Genomic DNA, 7456 nt, shown 5'->3' on the forward strand with positions numbered 1-7456 from the left:
AAACTCTTCAGGTACTTACAAGCCTCTTTCATCGGCGTAATTTTCAAATAGATAGTCAACAACACATTTTGTGAGTTTTCGCCTTTGCAGTTCGAAAAACTGTTTACATTCCAAAATATCTCGGCCAGTTTTGTCCCACGCAAAACTTGTTTCAACCCCTGTCAAAGACGTTCAATGTAACGGATTTTATAAAAATGAATACGGAATTAAACTATTTTCTGTCACTATATTATCACTTACTCCTTTAAAGATTTCGCTACAAGACTCGTCAACTTTTTTTCCGCTTAGTTTCTTGTAATTCATGTGGAGATTCATTTAAGAGTTCATCAGTGATATCTTCCAACGGATATTCCAAAGGTAATGGTACATTCAAGTGACTGCTTTCCTCTGAACCAAAATGTTTATGATATTAAGCTAATATATTTTTCATAATCACACTGGAATTTTCACACATCGAGACTTTTAATTTTTGTAAGAAAATAAATTGCGAATAAAGATAGGAACAAAATGAGCATTTTTTAGATTTTATAAAACAGAGTTTGAATATTTTAGAGATAAAATATGTAAAGATATGTCTTAAATATTATAAACACAATTTATATTAGGAGGTATAATGATAATTATAATTTAATATAACAGGGTGACCCGTTTATTTTAAGATACAATTTCCCGGTCATTTCCTGTTTTTCCCGGCCAATGATATTAACAAAATCGAAAACTAAATCTAAAAATTGTTCCATTCGAAGTAATAAAAACTGAATTGCAAGTAAAAGCACTCAAAGTGAATCTCTTGAATTTTAAACTTTGAAAATTCAAGTTTAAAGTTGTTTCATTCAAAAATTTTGAATTCAAATGATCAATAATTTACACGTATAAAATGGAAGCTATAAACACTTCTCAAGTGAATAATTTTAAATTAAATGCAGTTAAACTGCCAAATTTAATTTTTTAAATTTTTATAAATTATAGAGTTCAAAGATTCAGATTCAGTTACAAAAATATAAATCCACGTTATCATTTTCAATGCTCTAAATTGAAAAGTCAATCAATGAATTCAAAAATGTTTGAAATTGTACCATTTTTAACAATTTCAAATTCTAATTCCAGCTCAGAATTAATTAAGAATTTAAAATGCCCTGTTAAAATCTAAAATTTGATATTTTTCGAAAAAAGACCTGTTCAAATCCAGAATTTTAATACATTTCGAAGCTTCTCCGTTTTAAGTAAGAATTATAATTTTTTAATTGAAATTCCCTGTTCCAATTCATAATTTTGATTTGTGCCGAAAATATTCCGCTTCAACTTAAAATTAATTCTTTTAAAAAAATCCCTGTTCCACCTCGGAATTTATTTAAATTTTAAAATTCCCATTTCCAAAACAAATGTTATAATTCTTTTAGATAAATATCAGTTTCAACTCAGAATTTGTTAAAATTTGAAAATTTTTTCTTTTCGAACATTTTTCAAGAATTATTCTTATTCTGGATAAACTTCAGTTCCAACTATAAATTATTACAAAATTTAAGGTCCCGCGTTCAAATGAAAAGTAAAATTATATTTATTTTAAATGGTTAAAAAGTTCTTAAAATGCTTTGGAATTTTATTTTTAAACTTTAAATTCTCCATGCTGTTTTACATTTTTCAAATTAGTTTTTTTTTAATTCTGCTAAATTAAAGAAAATTTTAAAAAATCTTCCGCATACATTTTTGAAAATTTTGTAAATCCTCATAAATGTTTTCAAATATTCTCAAAATTAGTTCATTAAAGTAAAAAGTCATTTTCAATTTTCCTAGGAAACTCTTTTTATTCTTCTGAAGTTTGCCAAGATTCTTAAGAAGCTTCTAGATTTTTAGTTCAAAATTTGCAAAAATCTGTATTTGATTTTAAATTAGGTGGCGGCCTATTTGCACCAAAATATGGGTACGAATAGTTGGATTTTGTCGGTATACGTAGACACTTCGTTAAAATTATTTGAAATCATTTCCAATTTTTAATTAATTTAAAATCGTTTAAATCTTCTAAATATCACTTCAACTTAATCGAAGTTTTAAATGTTTAATTAATAATTACTGATTTTTAAGGAACAGTCAGATATTTATAAATAATAAGTATCTGCTCTTTTTCTTAATCGAAAAATTGCAAATTGTATGGTTCAAAAATGGAATATTTTAGAGTGAAATTATATTTCAAATTAAATAAAAGCCTTTGATTGTAAATATATTATTTTTAAGTTACTTTGAAATTAAAAATAGTTTATAAAGATTCAATAGGGCGTTCACATTTGTTTAACTAATAAGACTTTCCAATTGAAATTCTCAACGTGAAAATCTGGATATTCTAAAATTGTGGACTGATTCCAAATCGTCTTATGCCATCAATTATTATTTACTTTTGAAATCTTAAAGTGCAATTAAAAAAAAAAAGATTGATATATATTTACAGTTGATCAACTAAAAATGTTTTTTTTTTCATCAAAAATCTTCCATTTTGAACGCTACTATTTTTTTTTCTTAAAGTCTTTAAAACTGAATTTCGAAATTCTTATATTGATATTTACGCTTAGTTTTTAAATATAAAATGGAAATTTTCAAAGTGAAAGGTTTTCAAATTACGCATTCTAAAGTGAGTGACATTATAATTGGAAAAGATTAAAATTAAACTAATTATTTAAAAAATGGTTAAAATCAAAGTTAAAAGGATATTTTTCTGAACATTTCTAAAATTCGGAATACACATAATTAAAAATGATGTTTTTTTCTTGAATACAAAAGTAAAAATCTTACTTGATTCATTAAAAGAAATGCCAAGAGCATCAGAATACTTGGATTGAAATACCGAGCTACCCGAAGTGATATTATCGAAGGCAAAAGAGGCTGATTGATCACTTTTAATGACAGGGGTTAAAGTAGTAACTATTTCAACGGCCTCTTTCGTTGGATTCTTTTTCTCTACAAAAAGCCGAGGACTTGATGCATTCTATAAAACAATAGTTTTATTTTAGCTGCTATCCTAAACCGTGATATTTCGTATTTAACAGCAATATCTTACCTGATGTAGAAAAATATCAAATTTTTTAAAGAATTTTTTCCTGGGTCCAAGCTCTTCAATCAGGCTATTTATGTCATCTTTATCAAGATCCATAAAAACCTCTTGATCAATTTTCTGTTCTTTAAATCAACATATGTTACAGTTTCCTACGAGTTAATTTAAAGCCTGTAATTAATTAAAGAGGTTTTACGTAAAATCGAAATCTCAAATACAATAAAAAATTTCTTATTATTTGTTAGTTCTTTTAGTGTTATAAATTCAGTAAACTGTTGAAGCGTACTATATATTATATAAAAATGTGTAATTTACAAACTATTTACTCATGCAATGATAGTTCAAAGTATCAGAATTTTGTTTGAAAAAAAAACCTGCTTAATTTATTAGTATATTTTAATACCTTCGAATTTCGGTATGAGTTCTGGTAAATTAAACTCTTGAAGTAGGCAGATTACAAATTCATCTGCCATTGCTTTCATAAAACATAAAGAAAAGTTTGGATTACATTTTTATCAAACAAGTTTGAGGTTATGTATGTGTTTTTGATTACTTAGAGTCGTAATAAAAGTATTATCCATAGCAAATAGACGCATGAAATACTTACTTGTTCTTCTGTAAACACTTTTGATTTTATCAACAAATCCAGCGACAGCAACACATAACAGATTCTTTTTAAAAAGTCTCGCAAGAGTTCTAAACAATACACCGGCCGAAACTACAAGGTTAAACTGTTATAGCGGTACGAAGCAATAGGCTTGTTCCAGCAAGCACGTATTCCTCGAATAGTAGTAGCCAAGCGATATTAGTGCATTATAATATCAATCAAAGCTCCGCGACCTGCTTGTACGTTATTATATTGCACTTTCTTGCAATATAGGCGTTTTGCGATATCATTGTGCGATATCTTTTTCTCCGTGATGTATTACATTGAAATCTGCATAGTGACCACATAACTGATCGAAAGTAATTGTTCGATCAGGTCTGTGTATATTCGCCTTGAATGTATGTTATACACTGGACTTTTTTTTAAATAAGTCCGATTTTATGTCGTTCCAAAAATTGATGTCCTCGGCGGTTTCGTGATAAGAGGAACCACGGGACTGTAAAAGAGAAGGCGAACAGTCAAGCGGGACAAAAAGCATGTGGGCTGTACTCTCAGCGCGTTAGCTGTCTCAGGTTGCGCGAAGACGTACTTAATTCGAATTTCCAGTGTATTTAGAATTTATTTCGGGGAAGTAGACGAATCAAAGGAAGCTGGATTTTTCATTTTATTGCTGATTATATTTATTTCAATTGCTCCTTTCATACGTTCAAAGCCCAAGGACCAGTTGGGTAGGTTAGACTAGAGAGGTGACCATAGACGAAATTTTTTTATAATAATTCAACTATAAAGCATTTTTAAAGAATTTCCGACATCTTGAATATTTTTAAAATTTTCACGTTACTGGAAACTTCTTATTGAAATTTGGTAATAATTGGCTGGATCGAGTATATTACAGAGGCGAGCAAATGTGAAAAAGCTTAATTTTTTTGTATTCATTCAAAAATAATGCGTTATTTATTGGAGTGAATAAATTATATATCTATAAAATCTTGTGAAAAATGAATCGTCGGTAAAGTTCAGTTTTTCATATGTTATAAATTAGTAATTTAATTCAAAATAAATTAATGCTTTAATATAATAATTTCAGTGCAATTCGTGAATATTTTGGAATAATGAATTATGCACAAACGAAAAAAGACTAGAAATACTCACGCACGTCACTTGTTCACAAACAACTGGCTCTTGCACGTAGTATTTATTGCCAAATAACTGAAAAAACATGTTCATAGTGTCTATACCTACGTCTAGAACCGACAGATGGAACGGCAGACTTAATTATTTTTTGAAAACCTCGCGGGACATACAAAAAATCATGAATATTCATAAGACTCTGTACGGGGTTAACCCCTTATGTTCACCGAGTACGCCTTGGCATAGCCCCTTCGCAAAATTTGTTATTTTATTAACCCTTAATTGGTAACGTCATTTTTGGCACCCTTAAATGGCAGCGCTGCGTCACTCGTCTCTGGCGCTTCGAAAAGTGATGTAAAGTGCTCTAAAAAATTGGACAAAATTAATAAAATCTTATCAACTATTATAACATAGGGATCAATTACTATATTTCCGATTTGATCTTTTTTTACAATATAATAAAATAAACAAATAAAAACTCCAGAATAACAAGGGGAGAAGCTCTGGGCGAGGCACGAGTGACCTAGCGTTGCCATTTAAAGGTTAAAAATAGTCAAATTTTTCAACTTTATGAAAAAAGCAAGACCCGTAGTACAGATTGGACAATAGAGAATACCAATAATGGGAATTTTGAAAATTTCTTGTGTTAGATATTGCGATCTTCTACCATTCAACTATATTATTTTCTGAAATCAGAGTTAGCCCAGTAATTTTGGAAAAAATATTCATAATCAAATATATTAAGAAACATTTTTACAAAGTGTCTTGCATAAATTTTTGAATGAATTTTAGGAAGCCCTATTATACATTATAAAACTTGGCGGGATTGAATTTTATGAGCTAAACGATTTTAATACAAATCTGCTGGAAATGGGAGGTTTATGGTATAATATAATCTCGTGAAGTTCTATAAGGCCTGATGTGGCTTTTTGAAATTTAGTTTGAAATTTATGTACAGTCTTACATTACAGTATTACATTCACGGTTTAAATTATATTTTTTCTTTTCTTACAGACACTGAATGATACTTTTCGAAGCAGAGATCCCATAAGATCACATGTTAATTTCAATTATTGATTTTTCGATTATGAAGCTCTGAAAGGTTCCAAAATTGTAACCAAAGTTTCAGTGCATTTTAATACAACTGTCTTTAAAATATCAAATGATTGTCATTTGTAAGAATATTTTTTTCCAAATTACTTTGTCAACTCTGATTTCACAACTTCATATAGTCGTACTTCTCAGATTTTTTTCACCGGAGACGTTTCAACTGGGTTCTTGTAATTTAAAAAGTGTACTAGAGAATTTTGGGTTTAAATTTAATCTCTTTTGGATCCACACTTCAGTACTTTCTGAAAATTTTTATTATTATGTTGTAAATTTAACTCTTTCACATTTGAGTTTTTAGACAGAAAATCCAAATGTTTCGTTAAAAATTTTTCATTCTGGGTTGAAAAGTCATCTTTTTGCGTGGAGAATTCCACTCTTTTGTTTAAATTGCAATACTCTTAGATTTAAAATCTTAGAAACATTTGTACCTATGTTTGATAATAAACGGATAAAAGTCAATTGGTAAGAAGGTAACTTTTGATTGGGATAACAGGGAAATATCGTGGATTTTTTCAAGTTTGAGTGGCCACGCGGCATATACCCAATATGTTTCATTCAAAACATGATTTAAATGAAAATTTGTTCCTTGTTAAATTATTAATTGTTTCAGAAATTGCACCTAATGCAAACTCTTACTAATCCTTTCTATATTTGAAATCAGATAAAATTTGTTTCAGATTTTTAAAATAGTGTTTTTTTAGTCATTTGAAAGAAATTTTTTTAACTAATGTAGTATGTGACTTTTTCAGGCATATGAGTTCATGTGTGGTCGTATTTAGGTAGAACCCAGGGCAACAATTTTCGTGCGGACATGGTACTTTACTCTGGGTTACTTGTATTGCCATATTAGGAGACCAATTAGGAAGGAGGGTAACCTGTCTTTTAACTTGTGCAATTGATAGCACGCATACCTTATTATATTTCCTTATCATGCTGATAATAAATTAGCCCACACTATTTCTGAAAAGGATTGTGCTAGAATTATAGTACTATTTTTAGCATTTCGTTTATCAAGGAAACACAAGCACAGTACATCATGTCAGTATTAGGTACTAGGCAGTCTGATAATTACCTGAAAATTCTAAGAGATGGCATTAGTATTCACTAATGTGAACCATTTTCGTCGAGCTTGATCCTTCAAATGACGCCTGTCAAAACTTCAGCCATTTATGTTTACACATTTATAAGTTACAGCACTGAGAAGCGACTAACCTCCGAGTTTTTTTTAATATGGAAAAATCTGAGTTTCGAGTTTTGATCAAACACTGCTATCTTCTCAAGAAAACTGTATTCGAGAACAAGGCCAAGCTGAATAAGTATTACCCGGACTCTGCACCGATGATTGCAACTATTCATAAGTGGTTTACCGAGTTTCGTTGTTGCCGTACGAGCACAGTTGATGCTGAACGATCTGGGCTCCCAAAAGAGGTCACTACACCAAAAAATGTCGAAAAAATCCATGTTATGATGTTGAATGATCCCAAAGTGAAATTGAGAGAGGTAGCTAATGCTGTAGGCATATCATTGGAACGTGTGAGCAATATCGTGCATTCAGTTTTGGGCAT

This window comes from Belonocnema kinseyi, chromosome 10 (assembly GCF_010883055.1).
Source record: "Belonocnema kinseyi isolate 2016_QV_RU_SX_M_011 chromosome 10, B_treatae_v1, whole genome shotgun sequence".
In the NCBI taxonomy this organism is placed as follows: Eukaryota; Metazoa; Arthropoda; class Insecta; order Hymenoptera; family Cynipidae; genus Belonocnema; species Belonocnema kinseyi.